We start from the raw sequence: 21,448 nt of genomic DNA, 5'->3' as shown, positions 1-21,448 counted from the left end.
ACCCAACCAGGGAACAGCCATGGACCGAACGACAAAACGACTTGCTTGCCACCAATCGGTACATGAGAACTTAAACATCAGAAGTTACGAACTTGATTATCCACAATTAAATATATATTAGCTGTCAAAATTACACAAAATGTTGAACAGTGATAACAATTGAGGAAAGGACGCTACCTGAAATTACGTTAGTGGCCAGGGCAGGCAACCGGAACACTAACAGCCACAAGGCAGAAAATCCCGCTGGTACACTTGAATTTGAAATACGGTTATATAGTTAACTTCACCCAAAAGGAACACTGCCTGAATTTATTGTAGTGGCCAGGGCAGGTAATCAAAACACTAACGGCCATAAGGCAGAAAATTCCTTTGGTGGACTTGTAGTCAACCTATATAGTTATTTGCACCGTATGGTGGCTAAATTTCTGCAATAGAAACACTCGGTGTTGTTCACAGGAAAACTTCCCCCACAGCGAACCACCGAAACGAACCACTGCAACATGTATGGACGTGGCTTGGGTTTTTGAAACCACTACTCAACTTCGACGTCCTGGGTCAGTGAAAGCACGAAGCTCGTAGCAATCGGACAGCTTCACACACGCTCCGAAACTGCGCAGGGACCACCAGCGGACCCAGCCGACTGCACCATGCGGAGATAACTTCCCTGGTCCTCAGCAACCACCGACTCCATCAGAATGCCAACAACATCTAAAATAGTCGTTAGTGGAAATAACGTCACCTACACACAAAACCAGACAAACACTTGCACGAAGATCTGAACGATACCCAACAGTCACTAAGCACGAATGAAGACAAATCGGGAGTAGATGCACACAGACACAGCCGACTCATGAACGACCAGCGAGCCAAAACACGTCGTCAGGGATAGCGACCAACCAACGATTCACCAAGACCGTGGATCAGCTCAAATGATGCGTAGCGTCCATGGTGGACGAGCCATGTCGACGCAGATCTCACTGCTGGTCCAGCCGGACTTCACTAGTGTCGCATTGCAACTCCCAACTGGCACGTCCCGTCTGTGCCCCAGGCGCTTTCCAACTTACTGGCAGCCCGAACTCAAGACCCGAACTTGCTTACGACAGGCAACGACCGGCTCAGTAATAGCAGTCGAGCAAAGATACTATGAGAGAGGATATATCGATTGCGCTGCTAGCGTCGCTCACGGTCAGGCAAAGCAGCAACTCAGTGACAGTAGTAATTTAAATTAATGTAGTGAGGTGGAAGTACGTTAAAAACAGGGTGTAAAATACATGAAGGTGGAAACAGGAGCCACACACGGCCCACTAACATTTTCGAAATGCCTCTTCAGAAGCAGCTTCACTGGTTGTGTAATGTGAGGAGGAACGTCATGTTGCATAAAAATGATCCTACCTACACATCCACACTGTCGAAGGGTTGGAGTGACGTAAGTCCGCAAACGACTCTCACGGTGTTTACCAGTGACGATATGGGTAAACAGGACCCGGAGGACCTATCCCTCTGAAGATATGTGGTCCCAAGATAAAAGATGCCGTCAACCAGCACCACACAGTTCATCATCATCATCATTTCAGACTGATTATGCCTTTCAGCGTTCAGTCTGTAGCATAGCCCCCTTATAAAATTCCTCCATGATCCCCTATTCAGTGCTAACATTGGTGCCTCTTCTGACGTTAAACATATTACTTCAAAATTATTCTTAACCGAATCCAGGCACCTTCTCCTTGGTCTGCCCCGACTCCTCCTACCCTCTACTGTTGAACCCATGAGTCTCTTGGGTAACTTTGCTTCTCCCATGCGTGTAAAATGACCCCACTATCTAAACCAGTTCCCCTGACTGCTACATCTATAGAGTTCATTCCCAGTTTTCCTTTGATTTCCTCATTGTGGACACCCTCCTGCCATTGTTTTCATCTACTAGTACCTGCAATCATCCTAGGTACTTTCATATCCGTAACCTCAACGTTGTTGATAAAGTAACCTGAATCCACCCAGCTTTCGCTCCCATACAACAAAGTTGGTCGAAAGATTGAACGGTGCACAGATAACGTAGTCTTGGTACTGACTTCCTTCTTGCAGAAGAGAGTAGATCGTAGCTGAGCGCTCACTGCATTAGCTTTGCTACACCTCGCTTCCAGTTCTTTCACTATGTTGTCATGTGAGAATATGCATCCTAAGTACTTGAAACCGTCCATCTGTTCGAACTTTGTTCCTCTTATTTGGCAATCAATCCGTTTATATTTCTTTCCCACTGACATTACTTTTGTTTTTGAGATGCTGATCTTCATACCATAGTCCTTACATTTCTGACCTAGCTCTGAAATATTACTTTGCAAACTTTCAATCGAATCTGCCATCACAACTAAATCATCTGTATATGCAAGACTGCTTATTTTGTGTTCACATATCTTAATTTCACCCCGCCAGTCCATTGTTTTCAACATATGATCCATAAATAATATGAACAACAGTGGAGACAGTTTGCAGCATTGTCTTACTCCTGAAACTACTCTGAACCATGAACCCAATTTACCGTCAACTCTAACTGCTGCCTGACTATCCATGTAAAGACCTTTAATTGCTTGCAAAAGTTTGCCTCCTATTCCATAATCTCGTAGAACAGACAATAACTTCCTCCTAGGAACCCGGCCATATGCCATTTCTAGATCTATAAAGCATAGATACAATTCCCTGCTCCCCTCATAACACTTCTCCATTATTTACCGTAAGCTAAAGATCAGGTCCTGACAACTTCGAAGAGGCCTAAACCCACACAATTTCATCCAGTTGGTCCTCAACTAATACTCGCACTTTCCTTTCAACAATACCTGAGAAGATTTTACCCACAACGCTGAATAAAGAGATACCTCTGTAGTTGTTACAATCTTTTCTGTTCCCATGTTTAAATATTGGTGTGATTACTTCTTTTGTCCAGTTTGATGGAACCTGTTCCGACCCCCAGGCAATTTCAGTTATCCTATGTAGCCATTTAAGACCTGACTTTCCACTGTATTTGACGAGTTCCGACTTAATTTCATCCACCCAAGCTGCTTTATTGCACTGCAATCTATTGACCATTTTCTCAACTTCCTCAAATGTGATGCTATTTCCATCATCCTTCCTATCCCATTCTACCTCGAAATGTGAAACATTACTGATCGTATTTTCACCCACATTGAGCAACTCTTCAATATATTCCCTCCATCTGCCCAAGGCATCCACAGGATTCACCAGCAGTTTTCCTGACCTGTCCAAAATACTTGTCATTTCCTTCTGACCTCCCTTTAGAAGACTGATAATTACACTTCAGAATGGTTTTCCAGCAGCTTGACCCATAGTTTCCAACCTGTTTCCAAAGTCTTCCCAAGATTTCTTCTTGGATGCTGCAATTATCTGTTTGGCTTTGTTTCTTTCTTCAACATAACTTTCTCTGTCTACCTGAGTTCTAGTATGTAGCCATTTTTGATACGCTTTCTTTTTCCTTTTACAGGCTGCCTTGACTGTGTCATTCCACCAAGCTGTTTGCTTCTTCCTACTTTTACACACTACTGTTCCAAGACATTCTTTAGCCACTTCTAGTACTGTGTCCCTGTATCTTGTCCATTCCTTTTCCAATGACTCAAATTGACTACATTCAACTAACTGGTACCTTTCTGAGATCGCTGTTACGTTCTTGTGCCTGATTTCCTTATCCCGAAGTTTCTCCACTCTTATCCTCCTACATATGGACCTGACCTCCTGCACTTTCGGCCTCACAATCCCAATTTCACTGCAGATTAAATAATGATCAGTGTCGTCAAAGAATCCCCTGAATACACGTGTATCCTGAAGTTTCTCCACTCTTATCCTCCTACATATGGACCTGACCTCCTGCACTTTCGGCCTCACAATCCCAATTTCACTGCAGATTAAATAATGATCAGTGTCGTCAAAGAATCCCCTGAATACACGTGTATCCTGAAGTTTCTCCACTCTTATCCTCCTACATATGGACCTGACCTCCTGCACTTTCGGCCTCACAATCCCAATTTCACTGCAGATTAAATAATGATCAGTGTCGTCAAAGAATCCCCTGAATACACGTGTATCCCTCGCAGCCTTCCTGAATTCCTGATCTGTTATTATATAGTTAATGACAGATCTTGTTCCCCTGCCTTTCCATGTATACCGGTGAATGTTCTTATGTTTGAAAAAGGAGTTTGTGATTACTAAGTCCATACTGTCACAGAAATCCAAGAGTAGTTTCCCGTTCCTGTTGTTATCCATATCCTCTCCAAATTTACCCATAACCTTTTCATACCTTTCTGTTCGATTTCCAATCCTGGCGTTAAAATCACCCATGAGCAGAACACTGTCCTTGTCCTTTACTCTAACAGCTACATCACAACACAGTTATATTTGCAAAATAAAGCAGTATCTGGTGTACTGCGGGTGGCTTTAAGTTGCCCACATTCTGCGTATTAGCATGTCCTTTGATGGGCTTCGTTTGTTCCATGGTAATTTATTGTCCACCACGGTCACCTTCTTGTAACAGCTCATTACCAGCAGCGCGCGAACCTATATTGAGGCGGTCCAGTCTAGCCGAGCGCCTCAAACTGAGGAACAGCCGTGTCTTCCGTATTGCATATACTGTCATATGGCGGTGAAATTCTTTGTTTTTCTTATTTCTGTTTGTATAAAGTTTTTCCTTTTTCGATAATATCCCACCCAAACTTGGCGTCTTTGTGAGCAGTTTTTCCCTTTTTAAGGCGTTTTGAAAGTGGAACATTATCCTTAAGCCCCCTCTACATCCGTCAGTCATCAAGAGAAGAGACGCATACCGTTTGAGATGTGGTGCTGTAGTCAGATTCTCTAAATTAGGTAGGCTTGTAAGAAGTGAGAAGGTTCTCCACAGAATCGGCAAGGAAATTAACACACGGAGAAAACTGACAAGCAGGTACAAGATAGTAGGACATGGGTTAAAACATCGAGGAATAACTTCCATGGAACTAGAGGGAGTTATAGAAGGTAAAAACTGTAGGGTGAGAAAGAAGTTTGAATATATCCGAGAAATAACTAAAAACGTTCAGTACAAAGGTGACTCTGAGGTGAAGAGCCTTGCACAGGAGGGGAATTCGTGGCGGGCCGCATCAAATGGCTCAGGAGACAATGACCCCAAAAATTTTGTCACATCATTGGCTCCCTTACGCGCAGGATGTGGAGGGTCATTCAATTATAAGACCTTTGGACGGCATAAAAGTGATAAAGAAATGAAATGCTGTGCCCTTCTGAGACATAGAATCGGATTATGATGCGAGAACATTTCGATCAGTTACTTTCGTAAATACAGTAAACAAAATCGTGGAGTCAAACAACTGTACTATTTCAGCGTTTGTGCGCCTCATACTGAGAGTAAATAATAGGTAATTCCTTGAAATAAAATCGCAATTATGGGTGTCATTTAATTTTATTAGAGCAGCTGTACACTCTGTAATGCGACTGTCTCCAACCTAACATGGTGGGCAATTCCAATTTCAGCCGCTGACATTTCTTGAAGTGTCAAATGTACTACCACCGACAAGTTTTGATTCGACTCTTAGCTCGTTGGCGGAAATTCAGGCACCGGTTTGCGTGTAGACAGGAAAACTGTCTGGAAACCAAACGATTCGATAGTCATTTAGACTTTACCGTCAACTAAAAGGAATGTAAGCACTCAGTTTTGAGCGTACCTTCGCTTGCATTTACCTCATGTGATACTGCTGTGCAAAGCTCTGCTACGCTGCCTTGATTTATGTACTTGCTTCTTGTCTTGTCCCCAAGAGAGAAAGATGGAGCCCTGCACTGTATTAAAACAATGGCGGCCACAGCGTGCCAAGCTCCAAGTGGGCATCCGGGTCACTAACCTGAGGACATCACACACATCCATGCCCGAGGCAGGATTCGAACCTGCGACCGCAGCGGTCACACGGTTCCAGACTGTAGCGCCTATAACCGCTCGAACACTCCGGCTGTCGGTAAACGTCATCATTTGTTCCGTTCATCAAGAAGCACTTTTTATTAAATTTGCAGGCATGTAACTACTTAAGAAACGGATGACACGAACAGTAAAATTTCTGAAGTCGCATGCGCTAGTCCACTATTAGTTGCAACGGTTTTTGATGGAACTTAACGAAGAGTATGGACACCTGAAATGTGAGTGGAAAGTATGTAGTTTGAGTCGGCGGATATACCTCTAACAAGTTTTAGATTTCGAACTCTTTGTGGTTGAATTTATGAAGGTAAAAGGAGGACGAAAATTAGAACATCCGAAATGGATTGCAGACTTCGCATTTTAAATGCCCTTAACTGCACACTCCCGACAGTAAGACCCTACAACGTGAGAAAAAATCTACTTTCTGATTTGATGTGGATGCATTTAAAAGCAAAATCGAATTACAGAAGGAACACATTCTGAGAACAACAGTCCAGTTCGCTATCCTACCAAAGGAAACACGAGTTTTGAAGAAATTGTTGGAGCCTTGAAAGAATTGCAAGGATCGTTTGCTATACATTTTGAGGTCACTGATATCTTATATCTGTTTCTGAGCTGCTTTCGAGACCGTTTGCTGTTTCAGCTGAAAGTACCCCTGTGGATGTGCAGATAAATGATTCACCAGCAAAGTAATACCTTTTTTGATAACAAATTCGTTTAAACAGAACTCTCCAGGGCATCTACATTATTTTCCTCATGTAGAGTTTCCACGCCTCCATATGAGGTTACAGAAGTGGTACAATACTTCGATCGATTAATTTGTGTGAAAGACTTTTTATTTTTATTATGAAACTAAATAAGTTTTGATTATGTGGCAATCTGACTGAAATTGTGTTTCTCTGTATGCAGAGAGTTTGTACCAGATAAATTTATATTGTATCTTCAGCACTTCAAAAATAATTAAATGCTACTGGAAACTGTCTATATTGCTGAGAAATATGAAATACGAAAGCAGGTCGTATGCAGTGTGACCATACTGCATTTTAAATGTAGTGCACTCATACTTTCCTTCTCTTGCCCCTCTCTGCACCCAGACAACATGGCGTGGTAGTGGGGGAAGTGTGCAGCAAGGCTCAGCGCCATGGAACATATACCATGGCGTAACTGATCCACCCCGTTATTAAAACAAGCAGATATATCCCGGTTCAAGGGGCGAAAACAGAGGCAGAGGAAATGATAATTTTTAAACAAGAACAGGCAAGTTGTTAAAATTTAAAATTTATTAATTCGATGACCAGTTTCGATAGTGTTATGATAATCTTCAGACCATTAATACTCTTTCCTGTTGTTATGACGGTGTTTTAATGATCCAAAGATTATTGTACTACGATCTAGTCTGGTCATCTAATTAACAAATTTTGTATTTTGACAATTTACATTTGATCCTAAAGCATTTTTTTAAACTTTTAGTTTAATTTTGAGTGCTGTTTTCCCATGAACAGTATTCCAAAGACCATTTACATATACATCTACACCATTCCACAAGCCACTTTACGAGAATACTTTGTGTATCATTATCACTATCGCTCAACCTCCACCCTCATTCTGTCGCCATCCCCCTTTTCCTCTCCAGTCACGAATGGTCAGCAAGAAATGGGGAAAGCAATTGTTGGTACCCCCTTGTGTGAGCTCGAATCTCTCTGATTTCATATTCATGATATTTTTGTAGGACATATGTAAGAGGAAGCACTACATTCGTTGACTCTTCTAGGAACTTATGCTCTCGGAACTTGAACAGTAAAGTGCACTGTGACACAGAATGCCTCTCTTGCAGCGCCTGCCACTGAAGTTGGCTGATTAACTATGTAACCCTTTCGCACTTAATAAATGACCCTGTAACGAAACGTTCATTTCATCTTCTTTATTTTCTCTATCAAGCCTATCTGGAGCGCAAACTGTAGAACACAGTTTAAGTATGGGTGCAACCAAATTGTAAACTACATCCTTTGTGGAGGGGACTACTCTTCCTAAACTCTTCCTGAAGATTCTTCCAGAGAACCTCAGTCCATGTTGCTCACCTGGCGTTAGTTTTATGTGGCCGTTCCGCTTAAAGTCATCCCTTGCATATACTCATTCATTCAGTGGTTGCAAATGTGTCCAGTGATTGGCCCGCAATATCATAAACACACTATTCGGCTCTTCCTGCAGATTTATGCCGCTTACATCACACATGTTTATGTTAGGGGTCAACTGACAAACCTTCCAGAAACCATCGATCCTTTATGCATTTCTCAATAACTTTTTTTTCTAGCGCTGCGACTTCTTTGAGTATAATAGCAACGCCCGAGAAAAATCCCATGGACGTTCCGAAGTTTTCCATTGGCTCATTAACATATATTGTGTTCCCGCAGCTGTCAGTTATATTTATACGGAAAAGTAGTGGTTTTATAACACTCCCGTGGATTAGACTACAAGTTAGTTGTACGTCTGAAGATTGCGCTCCGTGAAGAATTACATCCTGTATTCTGTTTGCTAGGAACTTTTTAGTCCAGCCATAGTCTGGTCTGAAATTAGGTATGTTTGTATTTTCTTCCCAAGATGACAATGCAGAACTTCTTCTGGAGGTTAAGAAATATATGAACGTGAGCTTAGGTATGTGCTGCGTTCTGGGCTTGGTGGACGAACACAGCGAGCTGTGTGTCACGATACTTGCAAACTCTCTGTTACTGTCCCCAGTCTAACACGATATTCATGTTTTTGTAACATAAACTGGGAAAAAATTAAATTTACATATTGCAAAGTATCTGTTTCGCAGCGCAAAAAGACGAGAGCACTATATCACTCTTTAGAACTACGAAGGTAGATTGCGACTGAGGTAAGACCAACCTGGATGCATTGAGACTGGACTACCTCTTATTTCAGTCAGAAAAAATGTTCAGACACAAGAAGGAAAAACTTCGTGCAAATGGCATGAAGCACACACATGTACACTGCTCGACAGGATAGGTGAGGCACAAGGAAGAAAAGGAGGAATGCAACTAAAGGAGTTCACGCATTGAGACCATAAGGATACTTGAGTGACTTAAAAATCGAGTTGGAGTATGAGTCCACTTCTCTGTGCGACGTTGTACCTACTCTGGCCTCTATAGATGCACTAATTCGGTTGGGAATTTGGAAGTATTTATTATATACTTCATTAGCTGTACAGAGTAACCCACTACATTGAAATGCAAGGTAGGTAGGATGCTTCTAAATCTAACAAGCAAAGACTTCTTATTGTTACAGTCTTACTGGTATATTGTTATTAACGCTTTTTTAAATAATTTAAGGGGGATAATATATAAAAAATTGTCTAAGGTTACAGGGAAATGAATGCTTAACAATTGTTTAATTGGTCCCAATAAATTAGGTTTTGCCTAATTGTGGAAAATATAATTATATATAGCGTAATGAAAATGTCACGGGGAAAATGTAATACAATAAGTGGGGTGAGAAAAAGTTGCAGACATGCAGAGGGAAGCGATATACTGTATTTGGATGTGTAATATACTCTAAGTAGCTTATTGCTTGATAATAGCCTCTTTCTACCTATTTCAGGCGAGAAAGTATCGATAGAATCTCAGCTATTGTCATCTTAAATGGTTTGTGTTTATGTACGTTTATTGTTGGTGTATATTGATGTAACTGATGTATTACTTGGAGTGTTGCATGTCAGGTCACTAAAAATGATATTCAGTAGTTGTTTGATTGTCTTATTTTTGTTAGTTGTGGTGTATTCTATGTGATATCTTAGATACATATGCCTGATATTACACTGATGAAATACTGATTGATCATTTTATACATGGAATGCATGAATTTTAGTTTTACATGAAGAATACACTTAAGGTTGTGATTTTTTTTTGTCGAAACAGGTCGTAGTTCATTGCTACTTGAGTACAGTATTCCTTAAATAACTTAATAAATTACATTTTTGCTTTATACATAGTTCACGCACAAAATAAATTTAATTTATAAAATTCATTCTCCCTACACTTAACAACACGAATAATACATCACTGCTTGTGTACAGTATACTTTAAACAATATGCAACGTGTCGTTGGGAAGGAGGAGCCTCAGAATATAAATTCTTCAAGCCTTCTCCTCCCAACCGATGTTGCGATATTACTGGAGTCTTAGTGTGTTGTGTCACGGTTCGTGTCGGAGGGTTGTTTGTTTTATGATTGTTGCGGCCTGTTATGTTGTTTGTGGCTGTGTTATGGCATTCAGTGTCATGCCTTGTCGTTTTGGGTCCCTTTCTGTCTATCGCTTTTGAGTTATGTTCACTTAGTCATTACTGTGTTGGTCCCCTCTGTCGTCGACCATCCATCAGCTTCGAATATTTTTGGGCTGGATGCGTTTCATCTGTTTGGCTTCTCAATTTCCGATGAAGTTAAGGTCGTTTCCATGGCTGTTCCCATTCAGGACTGCTCCGCTTTTGCGTCGTTGTTTACACCGGATCTCGGATGTGCTTCCGGCTTTCAGGCCCACATCACCCTACGGCCGGATGCACAGCCTCACTTTTTCCGGGCCCAGCCTCTTCGGTGGCCTTACGGCCAGCGTCAAGCAGGAAGTTCATCGGCTCCAGGCCACTGGCGCGCTGGAGCCTGTAACTTAAAGTGCATGGGCGACACCACTGGTAGTGATACGGAAACCCAATGGGTCCCTTCGGCTTTGTGGGGACTTCGGCGCTATAGTCAATGCTCAGTCCCTCGTTGACACCCCATTTCCCGCCAGGCTTTTTGCCAAGCTTGCCGGGGGGGGGGGGGGGGGGAAGAGTATTTTTCCAAGATAGACATGGCTGTGGTAGACCACCAGTTGCCCTTCGATGCTGAATCTCAGAACATTATGGTTATCAACATGCCTTTCGGATTGTCTAAGTACAAGCGCCTTCCCTTTGGTGTCTCTTCGTCGCCGGCCATTTACCAGCGATTCCTGGGTCAGCTTACACAGCCTACCCCTGCCTGTGTGAATTATCTGGATGACATCTTGGTCACCCAGTATTCCCACCAGGAACATTTGCAAAACCTCAGCGCCTTATTTCACACTCTGCAGTCTACTGGTTTACGCTGTCGGCTGGACAAGTGTTGTTTTTTTTTTTTACCGGAAGGGGAATACTTAGGCCACTGGGTTAGCAGAGATGGCATTCGACCTTTGGGTCGTAATGTCGCGGCCATTGACACCCTTCCTCGTCTCTGAAATCCAGCCGGCCGCGGTGGTCTAGCGGTTCTAGGCGCTCAGTCCGGAGCCGCGCGACTGGTACGGTCGCATGTTCGAATCCTGCCTCGGACATGGATGTGTGTGATGTCCTTAGGTTAGTTAGGGTTAAGTAGTTCTACGTTCTAGGGGACTGATGACCACAGATGTTGAGTCCCATAGTGCTCAGAGCCATTTCATTTCCGAACTCCAGCTGATTTTGGTCAAGGTTACTTATTACTTAAAGTTCTGGCCCTAGGCATCCTCCGTTACTCAACCCCACAATTACTTGCGTCGCAAAGGGGTACCTTTTGATTGGACTCCTGCCTGTGACAAGGCTTTTGTCTGTTAAAAGGCGATGCTGAAGTCCACCCCTTGTCTTACTCTCTTTTCTCCGGACCGCCCCTTGGTTGTGGCGGCTGATGCGTTGGCATACGGCACTGGGGCCGTCCTTGTGCACCGGGATACCGATGGCTCCCAACAGCCCATCGCATATGCGTCCAAGACGTTGATCCCAGGAGAAGGGAACTACTCCCAGATTGAAAAGGAGGCTCTGGCGATCGTGTTTGCTATCCAAAAATTTCACACTTATCTATTTGGGGCAAAGTTCACCCTCCTGACGGACGATAAACACTTGGTTACACTTTTCGGAACCCACTCTCACCTTCCAGAGCGGACGGCTCAAGTTCTCCAGCGCTGTCCGTTGTTTTTACGTAATTACGCTACACTATCCGGTATAAGCCCATCGCCCACCATGCTAACGCCGACGCTTTGTCACGTCACCCAGCAGGCCCCTATTCTGCCTTTGACTAAAAAGAGCTCCTCTGCTTTCACATTGATTCCGCCCAACGGCATGCACTGGATGGTCTGCCTCATACGGCTGCTCACATTGCCGTGACTACCCGCCGCGACTCTGTCTTGCGGCCGGTTCTCAAGTACGTGGTCCACAGGTGGCCGTCCTATATTACTCGTCGAATGCATTCCGATTTCAGCCCTGGTGCCACCTGTCCCACAGGTTCTTCATGGTCGATGATGTCCTTCTGCTGGCCACAGATGCCCATCGGGTGGCTATCCCACTGGAATTGCGGCTTCAGGTGCTAGGTTTGTTAGACCACGGGCATTAGGGTATGTCCAGTATGAAAGTTTTGGCTCTCCGGCATGTGTATTGGCCCAGAATCGATGCTGATATTGAGCGCCTTGTCCGTGGGTGGACTGTCTGTGTCCGTCACCAGGCAAACCCCCTTGAGTCGTTTGCATCCTGGCCTGTGCCTTGGTGGCCCTGGGATTGCATACATATCGATTTTGTGGGCCCGTTTTTGGGGTCCATGTGGTTAGTCGTCGTTGGTGCCTACTCCAAATACCCATATGTTAGCCGAACGTTATCCACCTTCAAGGAGGCTACACTCATGGTCCTGGACCAGGTTCTCGCCATCGAGGGCCTGCCACAAACGTTGGTTTCCAATAATGGTCCCCCAATTCATGATGTCCTCCTTCCATGACTTCTATCAGTCCAATGATATCAAACATGTCCGTAGCCCCCCTTTCCACCGTCCAATAGCGCAGGGTAGAGGCTTGACCACACTTTTAAACACACGGTGGTTAAGGTGGTCGACATATCTCCAACCATGTCGGCCCTCACCCTGGTTTTGAACACCTATCGCTCTAGGACAGCTGATGGACGCAGTCCGGCAGATCTCCTTCATGGACAAAAGCCGCAGATCCTGCTCCATTTGTTGATGCCATCATCCTCCCGCCCCCATTCCCAGCCCTCGCAGCGGTATGTCCCTGGCATGGCCGTGTGGGCCCGCGAATACGGGTACAAGGCGGGTTGGACACCCTCCACGGTCGTCGCGGCCCATGGGCGGCGTGTGACGTCGGTGCAGACGTCGGAGGTGTGGGGCGCCGCCATTATAATCAGCTCCGCCCGCATTCGGACGTGGGACTCGCGCCGCCGCCTCTTCCCCTACCTCCTTCAGGTACGGACGTTGTCGTCGGGCCACTGTCCCTGCCTCCGGTTGCCGTCTCCCCGCGAGCCTGCCGCCAGCCACCTCCGGGTGGATCGGTGGCTCCCTCCCCCGCCCTGGACTCTGGATCAGCTGCCATGGATACCACGTGCGTCCCTTCCTCCCCTCCAATAGCGCCGCGAAATTTGAATCCCCGCCAGACGTCATGGATGTCACAAGACTCCTAGATGTCTCTGCAGCATCGCACGGTAAGCTGTGGCGGCTGCGCGCTTCTGGGCCCACATTTAATATGAGAGCGCCACAGTGGAACACGTGGTTCCAGCGGCCAATAGCAGCGTCCCCGATAGAGTACTTACGAGGCTGCCTCTCGCTCAACCAGCCAGTCTAACCTTGCGTACGTCTCTGGACACATCGTCTCGCCTTAGACAGCTTATTTACTTTCTTGTTCTGTGTACGAGAGGACGTGGTTGTTAGGTTTTCTTGTTACTCCGTAGTTTCGATCTTGTTGTTGTTTCTTCTGTACTTCGTTGGTCGTTATCTCCCGTTATGTTGTTGTTTGCGGGCTGCTTAGCGGGTCACACCGCGCTTTCCATCACTTCAACTCGCGACCGTTCCGGTCGCCGTTACAACAGAAGCATTTCCGAATCGACAAGTTTGCAAACTGACCGCGTGCTGTAGAGATTAAAGTACACTGCGCATGGCCAGACGGAGCTAACCAAATCCGCCACTGAGGCAACTGTGGTGCACCACGGTCCATAGATGACAGAGCGGGTGAATAGAGGTGCCACTGTTGAGCAACTGACTTCCCAGATGAACCAAGAGGCGAAGAGGTCTCCTCAACGGCCGTTCAGCGAACGTTTCTGCGTCTGGAACTTCGCTGCAGGCACCTGGCTGACTGCTGTTCATAGGCTACGAAGGCTGGAGATTCCACACTGATGCCGCAAATAATCATCCATTGATGGCGACAGGTGGCATTTTCAGATGATCCACTTTTACTGCTTAATCAGCGTAAAACGTCTAAAAGCTAACACAGCGTAACATTCGTCCGACGGATCCAGGTTGGAGGAGGGTGCGTTTTGGTGTTGGGAATGTTTTCATGGCATATCCTGGGTGATCCTGGCTTTCTGGAAGGCACAGGGGATGAACACAAGTATGCATCTGTCCCTGCGGCCCATGTCCACCCATACATGTTGTGTGTTTGTCCTCATCACAATGGTACCTACCAGCAGGACAATGCACTGTATGTGTGTGCTTCGAAAAGCACCAGGATGAGTTTACCGGACTTTGTTGGCCACCAAACTCTGCAGACAGTGGATCAACACAAGTATGCATCTGTCCCTGCGGACCATGTCCAGCCCTACATGTTGTCTGTTTGTCCTCAACACAGTGGTACCTACCAGCAGGACAATCCACTGTACGTGCGTGGTTTCAAGAGCACCAGGATGAGTTTACCGGACTCCGTTGGCCACCAAACTCTGCAGACAGTGGATCAACACAAGTATGCATTTGTCCCTGCGGACCATGTCCAGCCCTACATGTTGCCTGTTTGTCCTTGGCACAGTGGTACCTACCAGCAGCACAATGCACTGTACGTGTGTTGTTCGAAGAGCACCTGGATGAGTTTACTGGACTCCTCTGGCCACCAAACTCTGCAGACAGTGGATCAACACAAGTATGTATCTGTCATTGCAGACAATGTCCACCCCTACATGTTGTCTGTTTGTCCTCGGCACAGTGATACCTACCAGCAGCACAATGCACTGTATGTGCGTGGTTCCAAGAGAAACACGATGAGTGTACCGTACTCCGCTGGCCACCAAATTCTGCAAACTTAAATCCAATCGAGTATCTGTGGGACCACCCCGGTAGGGCTGTTGTAGCCATGATCCTTGCGCCGAGGACCCTGGTGCAACTGTCACGGCACTGAAGTCGCCATGACTCCACATCGCTGCCGGTACCTTCCAGAATCTCTTATTATTTCTTTCTGCATGTCTCGCAGCTGTCCAAGCTGCAAAAGTTGTTATTCAGGCTATTGACAGGCGGTCCCGTTCATGTGACTGGACAGTGAACTTAAGAAAATCAGTTCAAAAAATGAGGTGATTAGTTAGACGGTACAAAACTCATGTTCGTTACTGTCAAACTGTAACTGATGCTGTGTCATTTTCATTCAATGCTTCTACGAGCCCGGTAACAGATAGTGCAACACATTCACTGCACAGTGAATTTTATATCATAGAGACACCATAAGGCGTCTTTTAGTCTCTCTAGCACATTATGATTTCTTAGCACCGGTTTCGGTGACGAGGTGATAGTTTCATAATATTGTGAACTTTGGTAATTGACGCATGTCATCTGAAACCTGTAGTCAGGAAACTATAAAGGGCAAAAGTGTTTTCTGACCACCAGGTGGTATTCAACGTCAGCGTGGCTAATGTTACGTCAGCCTCTTGCAAACCTGTTTGATTACACATAGCACAAATGCATTTAATGTTTTTTTAAATACTAGCGTGGAGACACATAGTTTTGCCATACTGCACGATTAATACGTAAATCTAAAGGGCTCTTGGATTATATCGTCTTATTCACACTAGGCATTATCAGTAATTTTCGTTTTTCTGTCTTTTTCATGTATTGATGTGTTCTTCTGTAGCCATTAGATGCACACAGTATAAATTTCCATACGCATATACTTAGTAGTTGTAAAAGAGCACTTGGATACACGAGAAAGATAAAAAAATTTAAACCAATGGTTATGCCTCGCATGTATAGGCGAAACATGTTTCATTAGAAAGAAGTGAAACGTTTAGTTGCAAACGGGTATTTTCTTATCTGTGTGGTTAACATAATTGAAGCAGAAACTGCACATCAATAGCTGTAAATAGTAACATCAGAAATATTAAAGTGCATCACGATCATACAAAGAAAACTAAATTTAAACTCCTTTGAATTAATATTCGTCCAACAATATTTTAATTACCCAGAATGCATTACTCACACATAATCATAGAAAATAAAAAACGAAAAACAAAGACAACACTGGTCATGGAATTCTGCTCGCTAACAAAAAAAAAAAAAAAACAGATTCTCTGGCTCATTACCACCAACACACACATTACACATTAACGTGCAGTACCTGCAATGATCGCTACTGTAATATATCAAATATTACAAACAAACATTGTTAATGAGAATTAGTACCTGCAAGCATTAGTGGAATAGAGCATACCAATGTAACATATTAATAGTACAAACCTTGTTTAATTTGCTGAACGTTAATGAGTATTATCATTTAAATAACTTTTCGGTGAAAATGAGCTGGAACCAAAAATAATTAACTGCAGTAATTTTTTACTCGTGTTCAAAACCACTGTTGCTATTAGAAGTCCAGAAGTAACTTAATGCTTAAGTCTAAAATAAATTCTGAATTTTTCTAAACGTGCTCTCTACAAGAGTTTTCGTTAAAAGTGAATAAAGCCTGTGGCTAGGGCCGAAGTTGCGACGGTTGTGAGATCAGCTGCTCAAAAATTGCCTGCTGCCTTCGTGTCATCCATGGATCTCGCAGCTCGTGAATTTTGTGTCGTTCTTCATTTCTGACAGGCAACGGCCTTACCGCAGTGGATACACCGATTCCCATCAGATCGCCGAAGTTAAGCGCTGTTTGGCGTGGCTGGCACTTGGGTGGGTGCCCATCCGGGCCACCATGCGCTGTGGCCATTTTTCGGGGTGCACTCAGCCTCGTGATGCCAATTGAGGAGACTGGAATAGAAGGGAGAACCGATAGAGGTACTCAGGGTACCCTCCGCCACTCACCGACAGGTGACTTGCGGAGTATGGCTGTAGATGTAGATGTAGATGTGCTCGACCGAATAATAGCGGCTCCAGTCAAAGAAAACCATCAAAAATTCCGGGAGAGCGGTGTGATGACCATAGGACCCTCCCATCCGCACCCTCAGCTGAGGATGACACGGCGGTCGGATGATCCCGATGGGCCACTTATGGCTGAAGACGGAGTGCACCATTTCTGACAAATCTCCGATCTCCCCAATACCAGGTCAACAAAATTCCGCCATGCGGACGATATCGCTCTTGCCTGTTGAGCCAAGGAACTTGGAGTAGTGGTGACAGTTCTCACGGAAGATTTAGCCGTTATGAGCGCCTATTTTAGAAAGTGGTGACTTAAACCCTGTACAAGTAAAATTGAAGTATCTAAATTCCATCTTACAAACAAAGAAGCTAATGCGGAGCTCAGGTTGAAACTTAAGAAAACGCTCTTCGCCATGACAAGTACCCTAAGTACCTTAGTGTTACGTTTGACCACACGCTTTCATGTAGAAAGCATCTAAAATATTGCCGCAAAGACAAAAATTTTTGACAATATTATTCAGACATTGTGTGGATTGACATGGGAAGCATCTGCAGGTATTTTGGGCACATCATCGATTGCGCTTGTCTTCTCAGTAGCCGAGTATTGTGTCCGGGCGTGGCTAAACAGCTGCCACACCAACTCGATCGATGTCCAATTGAATTTCACTGAGCGGTTAATAACTGGGGCAGTCCGACCAACAGCAATTTATTGACTTCCTCTGTTGAGCAGCATCTACCCACTGGTAGACCGCAGATGCGAGGCCTTGATTAAGGAATACTGCAAGCTACAGGATATCCTGGAACTACCCATACCGGAAGACATACCAAGTTTCCGACGAAATAGACTCCGTTTAAGAAACGAACCATTACGACAAGCAGAACAGCTAGATGCCTGTAATAACGGGGCGAGAGACTTGTTAGACTAGAGTTGTCAACTTATTGAACATCCTGAAGAGTGTGAGTGATTTCCAAAAGTTGTTGTTGTTGCGGTCTTCAGTCTGGAGACTGGTTAGATGCAGTTCTCCATGCCGCTCTATCCTATGCAAGCTACTTCATCTCCCAATACGTACTGCAGCCTACATCCTTCTCAATCTGCTTGGTGTATTCATCTCTTGGTCTCCCTCTAAGATTTTTACCCTCCACGCTGCCCTCCAATACTAAACTGGTGATCCCTTGGTGCCTCAGAACATGTCCTACCAACCGATCCCTTCTTCAAGTCAAGTTGTGCCACAGACTTCTCCCCAATCCTGTTCAATACCTCCTCATTAGTTATGTGATCTACCGATCTTCTGTAGCACCACATTTCAAAGGCTTCTATTCTCTTCTTGGCCAAACTATTTACCGTCCATACAAATACTTTCAGAAACGACTTCCTAACACTTAAATCTATACTCGATGTTAACAAATTTCTCTTCTTCAGAAACTCTTTCCTTGCCATTACCAGTCTACATTTTATACCCTCTCTACTTCAACCATCATCAGTTACTTTGTTCCCCAAATAGCAAAACTCCATTACTACTTTAAGTGTCTCATTTCCTAATCTAATTCCCTCAGCATCACCCGACTTAATTCGACTACATTCCATTATTCTCGTTTTTCTTTTGTCGATGTTCATCTTATATCCTCCCTTCAAGACACTGTCCATTCCTTTCAACTGCTCTTCCAAGTCCTTTGCTGTCTCTAACAGAATTACAATGTCATCGGCGAACCTTAATGTTTTTTTCTTCTCCATGGATTTTAATACCTACTCCAAATTTTTCTTTTGTGTCCTTTACTGCTTGCTCAATATACAGATTGAATAACATCGGGGAGAGGCTACAAACCTGTCTCACTCCCTTCCCAACCACTGCTTCCCTTTCATGTCCGTCGACTATTATAACTGCCATTTGGTTTCTGTACAAATTGTAAATAGCTTTTGGCTCCCTGTATTTTACCTCTGCCACCTTCAGAATCTGAAAGACGTTATTCCAGTCAACATTGTCAAAAGCTTTCTCGAAGTCTACAAATGCTAGAAACATAGGTTTGCCTTTTCTTAATCTAGCTTCTAAGATAAGTCGTAGGGTCAGTGTTGCCTCACGTGTTCCCCTATTTCTGCGGAATTCAAACTGATCTTCCCCGAGGTCGGCTTCTACCAGTTTTTTCATTCGTCGCGTTAGTATTTTGCAGCCATGACTTATTAAACTGATTGTTCGGTAATTTTCACATCGGTCAACGCCTGCTTTCTTTGCGATTGGAATTATTATATTTTTCTTGACGTCTGTTGGTATTTCGCCTGTTTCATACATTTTGCTCACCAGATGGTAGAGTTTTGTCAGGACTGGCTCTCCCAAGGCTGTCAGTAGTTCTAATGGAATGTTGTCAACTCCCGGGGCCTTGTTTCGACTTAGGTCTTTCAGTGCTGTATCAGATTCTTCACGCAGTATCATATCTCCCATTTCATCTTCATCTACATCCTCTTGCATTTCCATAATATTGTCCTCAAGAACACAGCCCTTGTATAGTCCCTCGGTTCCTAAATCTCTGTCTTACCATTATATAATCTATCTGAAACATGTCAATATCTCCAGGCTCCTTCCATGTATACAACCTCCTTTTATTATTCTTGAACCAAGTGTTTGCAATGACTAAGTTGTGCTCTGTGCATAATTCTACTAGGCGGCTTCCTCTATCATTTCTTCCCCCAATCCATATTCACCTACTACGTTTCATTCTCTTCCTTTTCCTATTATCGAACCCCAGTCACTCATGACTATTAAACTTTCGTCTCCCTACACTATCTGAATAATTTCTTCTATCCCATCACACATTTCATCAATTTCTTCGTCATCTGCAGAGCTTTTTGGCATATAGACTTGTACTACTGTTGTAGGCGTGGGCTTCGTGTCTATCTTTGGCACAATAATGCGTTCACTATGTTGTTAGTAGTAGCTTACCCAAACTCCTACTTTTTTATTCATTATTAAACCTACTCCTGCATTACCCCTATTTGATTTTGTATTTATAGCCCTGTATTCATCTGACCAAAAGTCTTGTCCCTCCTGCCACCGAACTTCACTGATTTCCACTATATCTAACATTAACCTATCCATTTCCCTTTTTAAATTTTCTAATCTACCTGCCCGATTAAGGGATCTGACATTCCACGCTCCGATCCGTAGAACGCCAGTTTTCTCTCTCCTGATAACGACGTCCTTCTGAGTAGTCCCCGCCAGGAGATCTGAATGGGGGACTATTTTATCTCCGGAATATTTTACCCAAGAGGATGCCATCATTTATCCATACAGTAAAGCTGCATGCCCTCGGGAGAAATTATGGCCGTAGTTTCCTCTTGCTTCCAGCGTTCGCAGTACAAGCACAGCAAGGCCGTTTTGATTAATGTTACAAGGCCAGATCAGTCAATCTTCCAGACTGTTGCCTCTGCAGCTACTGAAAAGGCTGCTGTCCCTCTCCACGAACCATACGTTTGTCTGGCCTCTCAACAGATACCCCTTCGTTGTGGTTGCACCTACATTACAGCTATCTGTATCGCTGAGGCACGCAGGGCTCCCCACCAACGGCAAGGTGTATGGTTCAAAGTATAACTGTGATACTGCTGGCGTAGAACTTGTCAGGAAACTGTGGAACAAACTGAACTTCGCACTGCGCATGTCCGATGCGCAGACACTCTTTACAAATGGGGTGCCACAGAGTCTCCGGTTTGTGACTGTTGGGCTCTGAACCAGACAATGAAGCACATGGAAGATGAATGCCCCTTGCGTTCCTACCAGGGTAGTTGGAGACAACGCCCGAAAGTTGATGATCAGGGTCTTATATGGAGTATGAACCTAGCTATTGGAATTTAATTAGTTTTATATGTAGTTTTGTATTTTCATATTCCTGTTATATATTACTAATGTCATATGCCTGTAGTTTTAAACTGCATGTGAGCCATACGAATAAATAAATACAGCAAATAAAGGGGTACATAGCATTCACTCCTCACAGTTAACCTCTGCCAGACACATCACGTGAAACACATTCAGTTGTTACCGCGGCTCCGAGAGGACTAGTTGTCATGTGTTTAAATAGTTCCAGACCACAAAAATTATACCATATACGTTAAATATTACATTTTATTTCAGATATAAGAAAATAAGCTAGTCAATCACTACAAAGAGGAGGAGGATGAGATTAGTTCTTAACGTTTCGTCGACAAAGAGGTCATTATAGACGAAGCATAAGCTCGGATTAGGGATGAATGGGGGATGGAAATCGGCCGTGCACTTTCAAAAGAACCATTCCGACGTTTTCCCAAAGCGATTTAGGGAAATAACGAAATAAAAGAATCAGGATGGACGGACGCTGGTTTCAACCATTCTCCTTCCAAAGGCAATGTGCTAACCACTGCGCAGCCTCACTCGGTATCACTAGACAGAGATTGGAAATATCAGCAGC

The 21,448-nt window shown here is 44.1% G+C and overlaps 1 pseudogene; it reads left to right on the top strand.

Moving 5' to 3' along the window:
* Window positions 1–16,746: 16,746 nt before the first annotated feature.
* Window positions 16,747–16,864, top strand: LOC126268452 (5S ribosomal RNA; annotated as a pseudogene).
* The last annotated feature ends 4,584 nt before the right edge of the window (window positions 16,865–21,448 follow it).

The sequence above is a fragment of the Schistocerca gregaria genome, chromosome 4, assembly GCF_023897955.1.
Source record: "Schistocerca gregaria isolate iqSchGreg1 chromosome 4, iqSchGreg1.2, whole genome shotgun sequence".
Taxonomy (NCBI): domain Eukaryota; kingdom Metazoa; phylum Arthropoda; class Insecta; order Orthoptera; family Acrididae; genus Schistocerca; species Schistocerca gregaria.
This window is presented reverse-complemented; position numbering and strand designations above follow the sequence as displayed.